The following is a 16,529-nucleotide window of genomic DNA, read 5'->3' on the forward strand; positions in this document are numbered from 1 at the left end:
TATTGTATATCGTGTTATTAACATAGTTGCAGTTTCAAATATATTGTCAAAAAACGGACCCAAATCTTTCCAAATAAAAAATCAAAGATGAAGTCAAGGCTACAATCATTAACAGCATATTCATCACTTGAATCAATTCGATTTTGTGTGGAATAAAATATAGAGTAAAAAACTGCATAACAATCAGCCCAACTTAAAAAAAAACAAGGATAAGCGGACACTGAGCCATGCTTGATTTATGCTATCCAATTAAATAGACATGCCATTCCTTAAAATAACAATATATCTAGGAGTACATCGTCATAACATAGCATCATATCACCTTCTGTTATAAAATTAAAAGTTACTTGCAAGCCTTACATGTAAAAGATGCAATGGATTTTTAATCGATTTCCAGATAACATAAGTTCTAAAACATCATCAATGCTTCACTAGCCTTAGGAAGTAAGATATAACAATACTAAGTATTGACTTTTGCAGTATGAATGAGTGGCTACCTAGGCTTTCCGAAGCCCACTTGTCCAAGAACCACCTAGTAAAATTATTGGTTATAGACAAACAAGTTGCACTGAAAACTTATGACCTTTATTTCGGATCGATATAATTAGCATCTATAATACAAAACACACTCAATAACTAACCTTTCTATTCCGAATCAAATTTTTCATTCAGGTTAATCCTGTAACAATCAAAAGTCAGATTATAAGCCTACTTGAATCCAAACCAATATAATAAATGCCAAAGTAAGTTTGTTTGTTACGCTTCCATACTTTTTAACTACTCAACCGGTCATCGTGATTTCCATACACGTTTTTACGGTAACTCACTCCGCCTCGGGCGGTTCAGAATATTTAATTTTGATTTTAGAACATAGTTCAGTACCAGTCTGTTAACGTTCCACTGCTGGGCTAAGTCCTCCTCTCCCTTTTAAGGAGAAGGTTTTGGAGCTTATTCCACCACGCTGCTCCAATGCGGGTTGGTAGAATACACATGTGGCATAATATCAATGAAATTAGATACATGCAGGTTTTCTCACGATGTTTTACTTCACCATCAAGTACGAGATTTATTATAAACACAAATTAAGCACATGAAAATTCAGTGGTGCTTGCCCACTTTTGAACCAACGACCATCGGTTAAGATTCACGCGTTCTAACCGCTAGGCCATCTCTGTTTTTAAATTATCGGCTTTTTTTAGAACATATTCTATTCAATTGTAAAATATAGCCCCGCAATATGTCAATAATAATGTTGCCGTGAAACAACAATTTTAACTATATCAAGAAATTTTTCATTCACGTAATCCCAACCATAAGTCGCTTCTCCCACTTTTAAACCACCGTGCAACTTGCAAGGGATATTGACGTCATAAATCTTGTCGAAGTGGTTTATAAGACTAAGAATTTCAGCTTATTCCCTAGACTTTTACTGGGTCTCTAATTTACAAAATTAGACCAGTTTGTCATGTCTTGCGATCTTACTTAAATCTTCGTAGCATTAATCAGGCATGTCATCACGTCTTTATTACTTATTCTTATTAAATGAAAACTAAAAATGCAACAACCCGTAAATATCCCACTGCTGGGCTGAATCTGCAGCAATCTGGGCAGATTGTTATCACACACATATAGGTTTTCTTTCATTGCGATGAGATGAAAATGCACTGATGCTTCCACTGGATTAAACCATAGTCTTCGGTTAAGATTCGTTTGTTGTAACCATTGAGCTATCTCTATCTCTAAGCTTTTTTTCCCGCTGGATAAAACCATTTACGCGTTTCCCCCACTTGAAGTGGGGGGGGGGTATGTGGGGCTCGCCGCCGCTGAAGGCGCCGGAATACCCACCAAAAAGCCACTCGTGTTACAGACACCCCCTAGCCCCAGCGACATTTACGGCTGGGGGAGAAGGTTTGCATAGCGCCGACGTCTTCTCCCCGGTGTTCTTCGGCGAAGTGGGTTAGCGGAAGCACTGTCCTCACGCTCCCGCTCCGCGGCCTCCTTTTTTTTTTATAGAAAGGAAGTTGGACGAGTATATGGGCCACCTGATGGTAAGTGGTCACCAAACGCCCTTAGACATTGGCATTGTAAGAAATGTCAACCATCGCTTATAGCCAATGCGCCACCAACCTTGGGAACTAAGATTTTATGTCTCTTGTGCCTGTAATTACACTGGCTCACTCACCCTTCAAACCGGAACACAACAATAAAACCTTCTGCGACATGACGTTTTCGCAGAAAGCGACCATCTCCTTCCAGCACCTCTCGCTACCATCTCTATCTCTAAGCTGAGTCAGCTCTATATAAATGTATAAGATTGTTCCTAACTTACGTTTCTTTACATTATATGTATCATTATGTTATATTTTTTTAAGTCAATTATATAAATATGATATTCCGTTCCTTGGAGTTTGCGATGTAGCGGATAAGTTGCAGGAAAGCCGTCTGCGTTGGTTGGCCACATTAGCCGCAGACCACCAGACTATGTCGGAAACTGATGCCTGAACTTTGTTGTCGAAGGCCCTAGATCCCGCGGCAGGCCCAAGAAGCGCTGGCTCGATGTTGTGAGGGACGATATGAGAGAGCACGATCTCACTAAGGAGGACGCTTTAGATCGGGCAAAGTGGAGGCATAGATGCAGAAAAGTGGACCCTGGCGCTACTAGGTCGGGAAAACGCTTGGCAGAAGAAGAAGATATTCCATATAATGTTTATAAATAATGTCTTCTAGATTATTTAAAACTCACTTAAGACACTTGAATGTTCTAAAATATATAAAATTGAGCACCAACCTTGGGAACTAGGATATTATGTCTCTTGTTCCTGTAGTTACACTGGCGAATTCTACTAATCTATAACGAATACGATACGTTTCCAATTCATTCCAATCCAACTTTGACTATTCTACATTTATTCGAATCGGAACCGAATATGATTTTAACATATACCGATATGACAAAATCAGCTTAAATGTTAACTATTATGCCAATAGTCGATAATCAAATTAAATAATAGGAAAACGAATAAACGGCAACGATCACGGTTCGATTCGATTGCGATAAAGTGACAATTTGTTAGTGGAATTGGTCCCCTAAATCACTCATCCTCCATACCAGAATATCACGACAGTATGTGATAAATAGCTAGTACGTACATAGACAAGCTTGCACTAACCTTACCACCAAAAAAATTGTATCTTCTTTCTTGTCGGTTTTATTTAAGTTTCACACCGGTTGACATTTTTATTTATTTTATAGTATATAATGTCATGTATGATAATGTCATGTATGATAATAAAATGTTAGTGCTTATTAAAAATCTTGTATTAAATTATACCTGTTTCTAAGTAAACGTAATGATGGGAAAATTATGTTTCACGCAAACTATTACTATAATCTATGGCGATACATTGACTCATTGTTAGAGGTTGCGTGATCATCGTATATACGTCACGCGTTTATATATATGTACTTATATATAAGTAATGTTGAATGTTGATGGATATAGGGACGGGGGAAGCGAAAGAAAATGTGGGTGGATTGCGTAAGAAAGCATATGTGTATGAACCTGTGCCGACCCCACGTAGTTGGATAAGGGCAGGAAAAAGAAGAATTTATTTATATGTACAAAGTAGCAGAGGTTGGTTTTTACACATAATGTCAGATTATCGACACTGAGAATTGAGTGTACCTGTGTTAAATACTTTACTAGCGTAATTATATACGCAAAGGGTTTGTCTTTGTTATTCGAGTTAGAGTCTTTTTCTCTATCTAGGAATGTCTCTCAACGAACTTAACATTATATATGTTACAGTTTAGATTAATTGAATTTCATGTATTTTTTGGTATAATTACGTATAACATATATTTAAATCTATAATTGACATTGACAATATAGGTTCTTATAAAATATATAAATATAAGGATTGTTAATAAAAAAAGTTAGTTAAGACCCAATCTAGCATACCGTAACTGATTAGTAAATAAACAACTTATATATTTACTTATGTATTCGTACAATAAAAGTACCCTACAATGTTTTAAATACACGATTTGAATAACATAAAATTTATAGATAAAAAATAGTATGTACTTGCCTGGTTTTGAACCTGCGACTTTCGCTTGCAATTTACATATTCCATTTATTAAATCCTATCTGTTCTCGAGAATATTTTTTATTGTATTAAATAAACCAAGACGCACGTTAAACAGACGTAAATGAAAAGAACAATACTCGATACAAATAAATAAAATTGGAATGTCTGTCTGTGATGCCATTTTTTTATTTTATGTGGCTATTAACAAGTTACATAAAAAAAGATTTTTAATTTGTCCGTCTGTCTATATCTGGGGTAATATTAAAATCGGTTAAAAATTATTGAGACTATATTCATCAAAATTGATTGAGCCTATCAAAACTAAAAACAACAAGCGTACATGGTGGTGGTACGTTTACTTGGTGATGGGGATTTGCTTTGGCTTTGCAGGCTCATCTGGATAGGTACCACCCACTCGTCAGATATTTTACCGCAAGACAGCAGTACTGAGTTTTGTTTTGTACCGCTTTGAAGGGTGAGTGAACAGTGTAACTCCAAGCACGAAACATAACATCTTATTTTCCAAGCTTGGTAACGCATTAGCGATGTAAAGTATGGTTAATATTTCTTACAAGCCAATGTTTATGGGTGGTGCTGACCACTCACCTCTTCTATAAAAAAAACGACGTGTATAAAATCGCAAAGCATAACTTCTCGTAATTAAATCATATAATAAAGGTAAATAAACAAATATGTCATATAATCGTTTGTTTTATATAAACAAGAATGACATATTTTATATGACATTTACTTAGAACGTCATAAATAGGATTTCCGTATACACGTTTTATTGGATGAATGCGATTATCTCTGAATCCTTTGAAATCCTTTGACGGCTAAGAACGGACTGGGTCTCTGTCTTGTGACGAAAGATCTAGTATATCTATATTATACATACATTGTATTTTATTTATTTTTTTAAACTGAGAACTCATAAAATATATTAAAAATAAATAAATGTTTGTGACATTAAAAATCAATTTAAAAATTTGCCTGTTTAATAATTATAGTAAGAACACTTTTTTTTGTTTATTGACGCATGGCCCAAGGAGTTTCAACTGAAAGAACAACCACTGGTAAATATTATAATGCTTAATTGTCATGTACATTTCAAAATTAAAAAAAAAAAAAATTGTCTCTTGAGAAAGTCGAATCTAATATTAAAAAGTCGTCCAGTAAGTAGTTATTTAAAGCTTACAAAAGCTTATAAGCTCACCATCATACTTAATTCTTTTGTTAAAAAAAAAGTGAAATTTACACTCAATCATTGCGAAATATCAACACGACTTCGTGATTTATCACTTTAATATCTTAAATTGTATCCGTAAGAGTTTATTTATGACGTCACGTTGTCTTGACATACAATAAAAAAACTATTCATCTCGATTTATAAAACCTTATATACGTATGCAAATGCATAATAAACTTTAAATGTAAATAGAAACAATAAAATTTTATGTCCATCATTATTTATATAATATAAACCTCGCTGCTAAAGCAACATGAAATAAAAGGTACCGAGCGCATCTGTATGTCCTAGGTAACGCAAAGTGTACTAAATGGAATTTATTTGCATATCCGACAACGCGATAATGGAGTCGTGTCTTTCCTTGAAATAAAGCTGCAGAGGGCGTTGTTATCGATGGTATAAAAGTCAATGATTTTTTGAATTTTGTTGAAAGAAAATTGTAATATAATCAAGACAAAATAATAAACCCGCTGACTTTCTTTCGACTGTGCTTTTCTGGTTTTTTTCTTATCTGAGTCAGTGTTTTTTTTTTACTTTTACAAACAATATGTAAGGTAAATTATTAACACTTCTATATTAAATAAAAGTATTTGAATTTTTATGTATGCCTGTGCGAGAATTTCTCCTTACATACATAGATATAGATGCCCCTTCAATTTATTACTTTACAATATGTTTATTTATTAAGATTATTGACTTCTCCAAAGCCTATTGCGTCCGTAACTTTGTAAGTTTCTTTTTTTTTATTGACGGCAACATGACATACGTTTTCTTAATTAATTATCTATATCCCAAATACATCATTACATTACTATTAATTAATTGCCTTAATTACTAATACACGCGTGCAAAACATGGCTACGTTTTATAAGATAAAACATATTAAAAAATTATGTGCCTGCCCGGACTTAACCACCTTTGGTTAAGATCCGAATATTATGTCCACTGGCCATCTCGGGGGTCAATGATCAAAAAGCTGTTTTTGTTTTTTAAATCCAAGAATAAGAGAAAAACAAACTCAAAAGCCCTCATTAATACAACAGCGTTTATAAATTAAAATAATTAATAAATAGCACCGCTACTAAAGATTATCCGTAATAAACGAAAGGAAACAAATAAATAACACCTTTGTCAAAATAACAAATAAAAAAAACAATAATGATACGAGAACAACTATATGTACCTCTAATTTATTAATATAAAAAAAGAAAAATATATAAACTTAAAATAAAGAACCTCCGTGGTCGATGCGTCAACACATCATGACGCCATATTTATTTTATTGCATTAAATAATAGTGAATGGTTTTTTTCTTTGCATCGTAATTATCACGCTTCCCGTTTCACTTATCATTTGATCTCGGTCAATAAAAATTATAAAGCCACAGTTCAACAATCGTAAGTTATTGACCCGATCCTGCAATCTTCATTTGCATTAAATATACACTTTCCTTGTAACCAAACGATTCTTGTTCAGTTAATAGTTCGTCACTATTTAACTCGATGTAAATTATTTTTAAATATGGAACGTATTTTTTTTTATTTATGTCTTTAAATAACTTGATATTTTCTGCTTATTCGAGAGAATTAATAAGACCTACTCTGTTCATAACATTTTTTTATTACAATATAACATTTTTATTTATATTCTAATTCTAAATTATTTGATTTTTAGTTATAATGTTTTATTAAAAATCTAATTAAAGCTTGTATTATGTGCTTAACGTGAGTATTAAGAATTATAATTGCAAATAGATTTATAGTTTAGCATGGCATCGCATGTCGATGGTAGGTTTTTTTTACGAAATATGACCCATTATTTTTCGTTCACGTTTGTATCACAAATCGAATGGTAAAAGTTATTCCCCTTACTTTTTACTAAATAATAAAAAATACACGTTTTTCTGTGTAAACGTAAAAATAAGTATACTTACAATACCTACGGCTACTCCAGCGTCGAATTCAGTTTGTGACGAAAATCCTTTAATATTTACCTTTACCTTTTTGAATTGTAGGAATAAAATATTTAAATAATTATGAAGGAAGTAGTCTAGAATAAAAAAGATAGTTGTCTTAGTAACTCGCAATAAGCCACATTAACTAAAAAGGGACAGTTATTTTAAGACAGACACTTAATTGTTAATTTTTTTTTAAATTTAATATGAAGATTATATTATAGATAACTAGCTGGTATCTGTCTGTTTGACTCAGCATCAACTAATTTTTTTTTTTTTATAGAATAGGAAGGCGGACCATATGGGCCACCTGATGGTAAGTGGTCACCAACGCCCTTAGACATTGGCGTTGTAAGAAATGTCAACCATCGCTTACATAGCCAATGCGCCACCAACCTTGGGAACTAAGATTTTATGTCCCTTATGCCTGTAATTACACTGGCTCACTCACCCTTCAAACCGGAACACAACAATATCAAGTATTGCTGTTTTGCGGTAGAATATCTGATGAGTGGGTGGTACCTACCCAGACGAGCTTGCACAAATCGTAGTGCATAATGAGTTTTTTATGAATAATGTAAAAAAAAACTTATATTAATAACATATTTTTTTAGTTTATAGCCCATTATGTTGCTGTATATAAAATAATAAAAAATATACATATTCAAATTAAAAAAGTAAGAGTGAAATAACTACGATTCTGGGCAATAACCTCGTCTCCTCTTGAGTAGATTAGGTGGTGAATAAGATCAGAATTGATATGTCGTCACAGAAATGAAATACATCACTAAATATTTAAAAAGGTTCAGGTATTTTTTACAAGTTTTTATTCAACTACATCTGTGTACGTGTAGGTCAAACTTTACAATTGAATTAAATCGGTTCCAATCAACCGATGGAGGAGGTTGGGGCTTAACTTTTGGTACTCGTAATAAAAAAAAAAACAAAATTCAAATATATTCGATTCGAATATGTTCTTACAAGCATTTTTGAATTTAGAATATAGCAATTCGCAATGCCCTTTTTTATATATAAATATTCCTATTTGCTTCGCCAATTACACGTACAGCTTAGAAATGGGGACAACAAGCCTAACGGCTCAGGATCGAACCTGCGATTATTACCATTGTGCTAATTGTGCTCATAATTATATTAAGTAAAAGTAAATCTACTACACCTAATCCGGAAGAATCTACTCCGGAATATAAATTCTACCAAGAGCCAACAGTCTCAGTTTCACCAATAACATATATATTGCACTAAATATCATAATTTTAATCATTTAAAATTGCATTGCATTATCATAGCTTAAAATTTCCACCAAAAGCGTCTTTTTTTTAGTATTTTTTTATTGTTATGGTACTTTTAAGGTTGAGAATATAATGGAATTACTATATACTAAATAAAACACATCCCTTTTCTCGGATCGGCTCGCAGTCATCAAAAAACTTATCATTTCGTATATGGATGTATTTTGTGATATATAAATATGTGATTAATAAAACTTGACATATACTGATAATTTACTAGGTACTGTTTTTTTACAAGCAACAAAAATAATAATTCTAAAGTCACAACTCCAAGGCTCATTAAAACGAGTCCAGGCTAGTTCGTCGACACAAACATGTCGTGACCGGCGCGCGCGCAGCGCTGTCTGGCCTGCTGCGTTACTATTTTTACCATTTTTGTTCCAGTCAAGGGCTTTTCTTACCGAAGGCTAAGATTATTAAACATAAATTTGCGATATAAATGCATATTATTATTCTAATTTGTTTTCGACAATGTTTAAAGCTATTTCAAATCTTAATATATTATTTCCATATTATAAAGTGTTTAAAAAATATGAAATAAATTTCAAATTGTTACAAAATAGATTACTACTGGTTTACAAATGTGGGCGTACACTGATGCACTATATTTTCTATTACTTCGGGTACTATAATCCAATAGGACAACAGTCCAACAGTGTAATTACAGGCACAAGGGACATAAAATCTTAGTTCCCAAGGTTGGTGGCGCATTGGATATGTAAGCGATGGTTGACATTTCTTACAATGCCAATGTCTAAGAGCGTTGGTGACCACTTACCATCAGGTGGCCCATATGCTCGTCCGCCTTCCTATTCTATAAAAAAAAAAAAAAAGTCCATAATGGCCGGAGACAGTACAGGCGCAGGACCAAAAGCTTTACCAGCTTACCGATGAACATTACACACCCTGTGTAATACCAACAGACAGCCTAGAATATTTTATCCGGGAAGATGTATGATGGATTCGATGTGATATTCGGCATAGTATCCATTGAAAATAATTATAATTAACATCCTTATTGAAATTAAAAATGCAAAAGTGACTTTGATTGTTTATTGGTTTCGCTTTTACGTCTTAACTACTGAACCCACTGAAATTATGAAAACTCGTTGTCAGGGGAACAGAAAAGGACATATGTATATCAGTGAGCCAGTGTATAGGACATAACATCTTCAAGGTTAGTGGTGCATTTACGATGTAAGGAATGGTTAATACTTCTTACATAGTCGACATCTATGGGCAGTGGTGACCACTTACTATCAAGTGGTCATATGTCTGTCCGCCTACTTATAACATAAAAAAATGACCTCATACTACACCCAGGATTGGCTCCTCTCAACGGTCAATAACATAAACAATATATTTTGTATATAAGAACTTATTTTAAAAACCGTTTCCATAAATTTCACGATGCGTTCATATAATAATTAAGTAGATATTTATAATAAGTTTTAAGTTCATTAAGTAAACATGGTAACCGCAATCCGATCGATTAATTGATAACATTATCACAGGAAACCGCCTCGCGACCACAGGTAATACACATTACTAATAACGTTTGCACTATCAATATTATTTATTTATTCTTGCGGCTTTATCTATTTATTAAACTAGCGATTTATGAACTTTTTATACGATTAACCCTGATGGTTTTGTGGATAGAACTTGATGATCTATATCTGGCAAGCTTATGCTGGGCAGTGAAGGCAAAACCTTAGACGAGTCCTGTACACACATACACACATCATCAGAAAGACGTCCACAGGTGAACAAAGGCATCCCCCAAAGATTTCCATATTGGCCGGTCTTGCGCCGCCCGCATCAAACGGCTTCCCGTGACTTTTTTTATGTCGTCAGTCAACCTTGTAGAGAGGGTCTGTTCACGCTGCGTCCTCCGTTTCGTGGTCACCACTCTAGAACCTTTCTGCCCCAGCGGACGTCCGTTCTGCGAGCGATGTGCCCCGCGCAGTGCCACTTCAATTTAGCAATTCTTCGGGCTATGTCGGTTACGAATCCTGTGTGTATCGATTAAATTTTTACTTGTATGTTTGGTAAATTATTGGTAAGAATGTCAAACTGCAGAATATTTATAGGCTGTTACAATGTAAAAGATTAAGATATTTATATTTACTTACTTATACAATAAAGTGAAGTTGGTCAAAAAATTGGTTAGCTAACGTATAAGAAATTTTAGTTTGTTTTTATAAAATATAATTAAAAGAATAAAACATATGAAGATTAATTAAAATAATATTTACTTTATTTTTTCAACTCATTTAGGATATTTCCTGTAGCCCATACAATCCAGCATACCTTAACTTCTTAACCAAGGGTACTTAATCATTTGTGAATTAATAAATTAATAAAAACGTAGAGATAACATTATTACTTATTTAACTTTAACGGTTTTTAATTACGTTTTCAATTTTACAGGGTAATAATCATCGTATTTATTTTGATGGTCACGTCAAGTTAGCAAACTAATTAAGTATATTTCCAAGTAAATGAATTGGTTACCCTTTAGGTAGTTGTTTGCAGATCCCTGACTCATTTGTAAGGTAATAAGGGTTTAAGATACGTGTGTCTGAGCTAAGCGAATGCGATATCCTTACTAATATTATAAATGCGAAAGTAAGTTTGTTGGTTTTTTCGTTCATTCGTTTGTTTGTTTCGCTCTAACGTTTTAACTCCGGTTGAGTATCATATAATTTTGCATACAAATGACAAGGATATAGTACCTAACCCCCTTACACGAGCCTCGGGCGGTAACTGGTCCTTATTAATATTATTAATGCGAAAGTGAGTTTGTTTGTTTATTTGTTTGTTACACTTTACGTTTTAAGCCATCATGAAATTTTGCATACACGTTGTAAGGGGCACAGGGTCCCTAAACTAAAAACGGAAACTGATCATTTATAAATCAATTAATTCTTCGAGTACAAAAAATACAGATAAAAAATATTTTACTCTTTAGTATTTAATCCCTTGCCTCTGTAACAACGTTACGTTTTATTTATATCAGTTCAGAATTCTTTTGAAACTACTGTTTCACTGTTCCGATGTCTCGGTTACTTTTGTTTGATTCCCACTTCCAAGAGTCCATTGTCACAGGTGGCGATGCCTTAACTTATATACAGTCTGCTATATACTTAAATATTTATATTAATAATTTTATTCGAATACAGTTTATGACCAATCATAGTTAAATCAGTTTTGACAACTTCTTAGAGGTTGAAATTTGATGAGTGACGATGGCGAAGAGAAATTGATACACGACTATTTTAAATAAATTTGTATGTTAATGAAAATTAGATCATACTGAGAAAATATTCAAATAATCTTTCATAATTTTTTAAAAACGGAAAAATCCCTTTAGCTGCCTAGGATATAATATTAAGAACATGATAAAATTCCTTGTAAAGTATCCTCACTGCTGGCGCCAGATTAGATTACGAGTATATTGTTTCGGCTTCCTCCGCCCAAAACTTAATTGGCAGAGCACACCGAGCAATCGAGTCTGCGTCGTAATTTTAAATATAAAATAACAATTGCCTTTATATTAATAAAAGCGATACACTTTTGATAATTAATAAATATATGCATCACGTGAGCCGAAATGGTGCAGTGCACCAAAGAACACAATCTTAACCGAAGATTGCGGGTTCACAACCAAGCGAAGACCACGGAATTTTCATGATCTTGATTTGTGTTTATTATTCTAGTGCTCGACTTTAAAGGAAAATATTAGGAGGATCAACATGCAAGTTATGTGTCTGATGAACATTTTTCATATTTGTATACGATTACCCGCTTTGGAGCAGCTTGATGGAATAAATTCCAAACCTACTTCTCAAAGAGGCCTTAGCCCAGCAGTGAGACATTTACTGTACACATGGGTGGTACTTTACATGGTAAACCTAACGTAATTCACTCAGACCGCACACATTAAAAATGTAATCATCCCGTATACGAAAAAAAGTAAACATTATTGGAACCAAAAGCGAGTCGGACGCAATTAGTTCGTACACTGAAATCGCATTATTGGGATGTGCGAAAAAGGATCACCCTGTGTTTTAAAGGAAAAAAAATTATGGCCGCAGCTCCTCATTTGGGATTACACCGTCTGATGTTTTTTTTTTTAAATAAAAATATGAATTTACAAGCTTTTACGAAATGAAATTCGGCATTATTCTATTAAAGTACCTCGCTTCTGTGAGGGTTTTTGATACTGGTAACGAATGCTTTACGAGCTGGCCTCGGAAAGAGCATAATAACTCACTAAGGATTATTAAAATATCTCTATTAGCTAGCAAGCTACATTGCGTAATTGTGTATTTGAATAATAAATCGGTTCTCAGCCCCCATAAGGTTATTATTTAGTAATAGTCAGCTTTATAGATTATAAATTTAATAAAGTTAATAAAACAAACATAGCTTAATTTCACAACAAAAATTAGTGAAAGCGTCTAACGTCTTTGGTGAGACGATTTGGACCTTTTCTTCTTTTTTTTTAAATAAAGGTAGTCGGGCAGATGGGCCACCTGATAATAAGTGGTTACCACAGTCCATAGATTTGGGTGCCGTAAGAAATATTAATCATTCCTTACATCACCAGTGCCCCACCAACCTAGGCAACTAAGATATTATATCTCTTGCACCTGTAATTACACTGGCTCACTCACACTTCCAACAATACTATGTATGCTGTTTAGGGCTAGAATATCTGAGAACTGGTTAGTACAAAGTCCAACCACCAAATATGTAAGTTTATTATTTTCTTTCATTATCGAATAAAAAAATGGAATGGAATATGGAAAAAATGAGCTTTTAAGTTTTATAAATCTTCTATATGACACACGAAGAAGAATTATTCGTATTTTGTCTCAAAGGAAGTCCTTCATGACTGAAAGGGATTACATTTTAAATAAGTTTTACATATAATTTTGTATGAAGATATTCCACTGCTGCGTTGCCTTTTCAAAAAAAACTTATGCATGCACAAGATACAGTAATAGCTCGCACGAGCCCGTGGAAAATAGTTGAAGCGAAAGACTTATTAACTGAGCTTAAATGTTCAAAGCTTTTTCAGTCTCCCTAAAGTTCAATTAGCTTATACTGAAATTTGATTGCAAAGTTCCAGCCGAACTTTTAAGGGGCTTAAGTCTAAGAAAAGTTTTATTTAATATAGCGCTTTCGGATATCAATTAAAATGGGAATATGGTATAAATATGGCAACAAGCTAAAACGATATCTTTTTTTTATAGTCCTCGCTGAAAAGAACAAGGCAACAATTATTTTTTATTCATTTCATTTTTTCTTATTCGTTTATTTGCATTATTTTATTAAACTCAACACGTGGAACATAACTGACGATTAAGGCTTCAATTCAGGGCAAACACTATTGACCTTTCATCTGCTTAATTTGTGTTTGTAGTTAATCGCGGTTAGCAGTGTGGGACAACATCGTACTTACTCGTGTATCTAATGAAATTCTGCCACATGAGTATCTAGAGGAATAAGTTACAAACCTTCTTCTCAAAAAAGGAGAAGAGGCCTAAGCCCAGCAGGGGGACTTTCTTATTAGAATTTAAGTACTTTGATCATATTGTAATTATTTATTTCTATAAAAGTTATAACTATAAATATATAACTTTACTATAAACTTATAACTTTCAGGGTTTTAACGTTTAACTATCTTTTGCTTAAAGACATTTATTTCTAAAATATTTACAATTATACAATATATACATTGATATAGTTCGCAAGATTTTCTCGGATATAGTAAAATAAATAGTTAGAAAATTCAAATAAATGAAGGTAGTAATAGAAAAAAATATTACAAAAAACTAACTAAACAAAGTATTTCTTAAATATAGGAAAACTTTCACTATTTACACTATTCCACAGATACTGAACATCATTGTTCATCATGATACATAATATAATTCCGTTGGTGGTTCTAATTAAAAAAATATATAACGAATATAAATACAAAACTGTAAGTGCGAGTAATCTCGCAAAAAACCCTTTTTTACATTTAACACTCGGTTACCTGGACGTATGAGTGTAGGTACACCGACGAGGAAGTGTATCAACACATCGATAGTTCGTGGAGCCTTTATAGAACAGAGTTAACGCACTGTCACATGTGTGGAGGTGACTTTGAGACGGTTTCTCGCTTGACTTCCAGGTATAAAAGGAATTTTATTTTGTAGTTATTCTTATATAAAAAAATAAACCATTAACGTTCACTTCGCTTCCGGATATACCGAGTTTATAGTAACACCAGCTAATCGTCCAAGTCATCTCATACGTTAATATATTTGTCAGTTAAAAGCCGAACATATAATAAAATATCTAGTCTTAAGAAAGAAACGGTTATTTTAATTCCTAGAAACATTTTAATACCCAATATTTTGCTTAAACCCAAAGTAATATTTATTATTTTGAACTCTAAATTAATGACGGTAAGATTTTTTTTTCTGTGTTATTTATATCAAAACAGTCACTATTAACGCTATGCTATACATTTCATTTGAAGAGATTCGTGGAAATATTCTTTATTTGAGTTCTCAAGAAAGAGAGAAAAAATAGATAATCTTACTTTTAAATTATTAGAATAAGTTATTTAAATAGTTTCTAGAAATGTTAGATGTTTCTTTCACCAGTGATTGATACTTGTTTGCTTAATAAGAATCCGTACCGTAACAGCCTGTGAATGTCCCACTGCTGGGCTAAAGGCCTCCTCTCCTCTTTTTGAGGAGAAGGTTTGGAGCTTATTCCACCACGCTGCTCCAATGCGGGTTGGTAGAATTCACATGTGGCAGAATTTCAGTGAAATTAGACACATGCAGGTTTCCTCACGATGTTTTCCTTCACCGTAAAGCACGAGATGAATTATAATCACAAATTAAGCACATGAAAATTCAGTGGTGCTTGCCCGGGTTTGAACCCACGATCATCGGTTAAGATTCACGCGTTCTTACCACCGGGCCATCTCGGCTTTTTAAGAATATACAATAATAAAAAAATAGTTATCTGATATAATCATTACTATATCAAAATTACAGCTTTTTTTATTTATTCTTATTCGTACGAAATTACCTCGTCGTTGTAGCGGCTTGTACATATGTCTAAATCATGTTCAAGCCCCTGAACTTAACTGAGAATTTATTTGGAAGCAGTCAGTATGTTGGCATCATTGATAATCCCATTGGTTAATAAGTATGAAGGAATAATGTACTCATATTTGCACACACACTTGTGCACTATAATATATATACTACTTATCTTTTCAAAACATCCTGCATGTTTTGAAAAGATAAGTTGTATATATATTTTCCTAGGTTGCCATATATTTGAATCTGCAATCTACGGTTAAGATTCTAACGCTCAAACAAATATCTTACAAATGAAATGCAAAATTTACAAGAAATTAAATACTGCGAGTATGATAATTTTAAAACTGTAGGCTATCATAATTTTATAGTTTTATGTGATTTAAATTAATAATCTTGTTAATCTACAAAAAAAACCGTAAAAAAACAACATGCACTTCCTTATAAGATTAGTGTAGTAAAAAGACATAAAATATTCGCCTCGTTGGTTAAGTGGGAAGGTATAATGCTACAGATCCTGAGGTTCTGGGTACAAATCCAGGGTCGGGCCAATAAAAAGTTGTTGGTTTGAAAACTCAGTAGCAGCCCGGAGTCTGGAAGTTGGAAGTGCACGCTCCCGTGCCTCGGAAAGCACGTAAATCCGATGGTCCTGCGCCTAAACTCTCTGAACTCCGGTCGTATCGGTGAGCCGTCTCATCTGATTATGAGAGTGACGGGATAGAGAGTGCACCTGTGTTTGCTCACACACATCTGCACTATAATATGTCTCAAGGGACACTAGCCAACTGCGCAGGACATATTATAGT

Source organism: Nymphalis io, chromosome 17 (assembly GCF_905147045.1).
Source record: "Nymphalis io chromosome 17, ilAglIoxx1.1, whole genome shotgun sequence".
Taxonomy (NCBI): domain Eukaryota; kingdom Metazoa; phylum Arthropoda; class Insecta; order Lepidoptera; family Nymphalidae; genus Nymphalis; species Nymphalis io.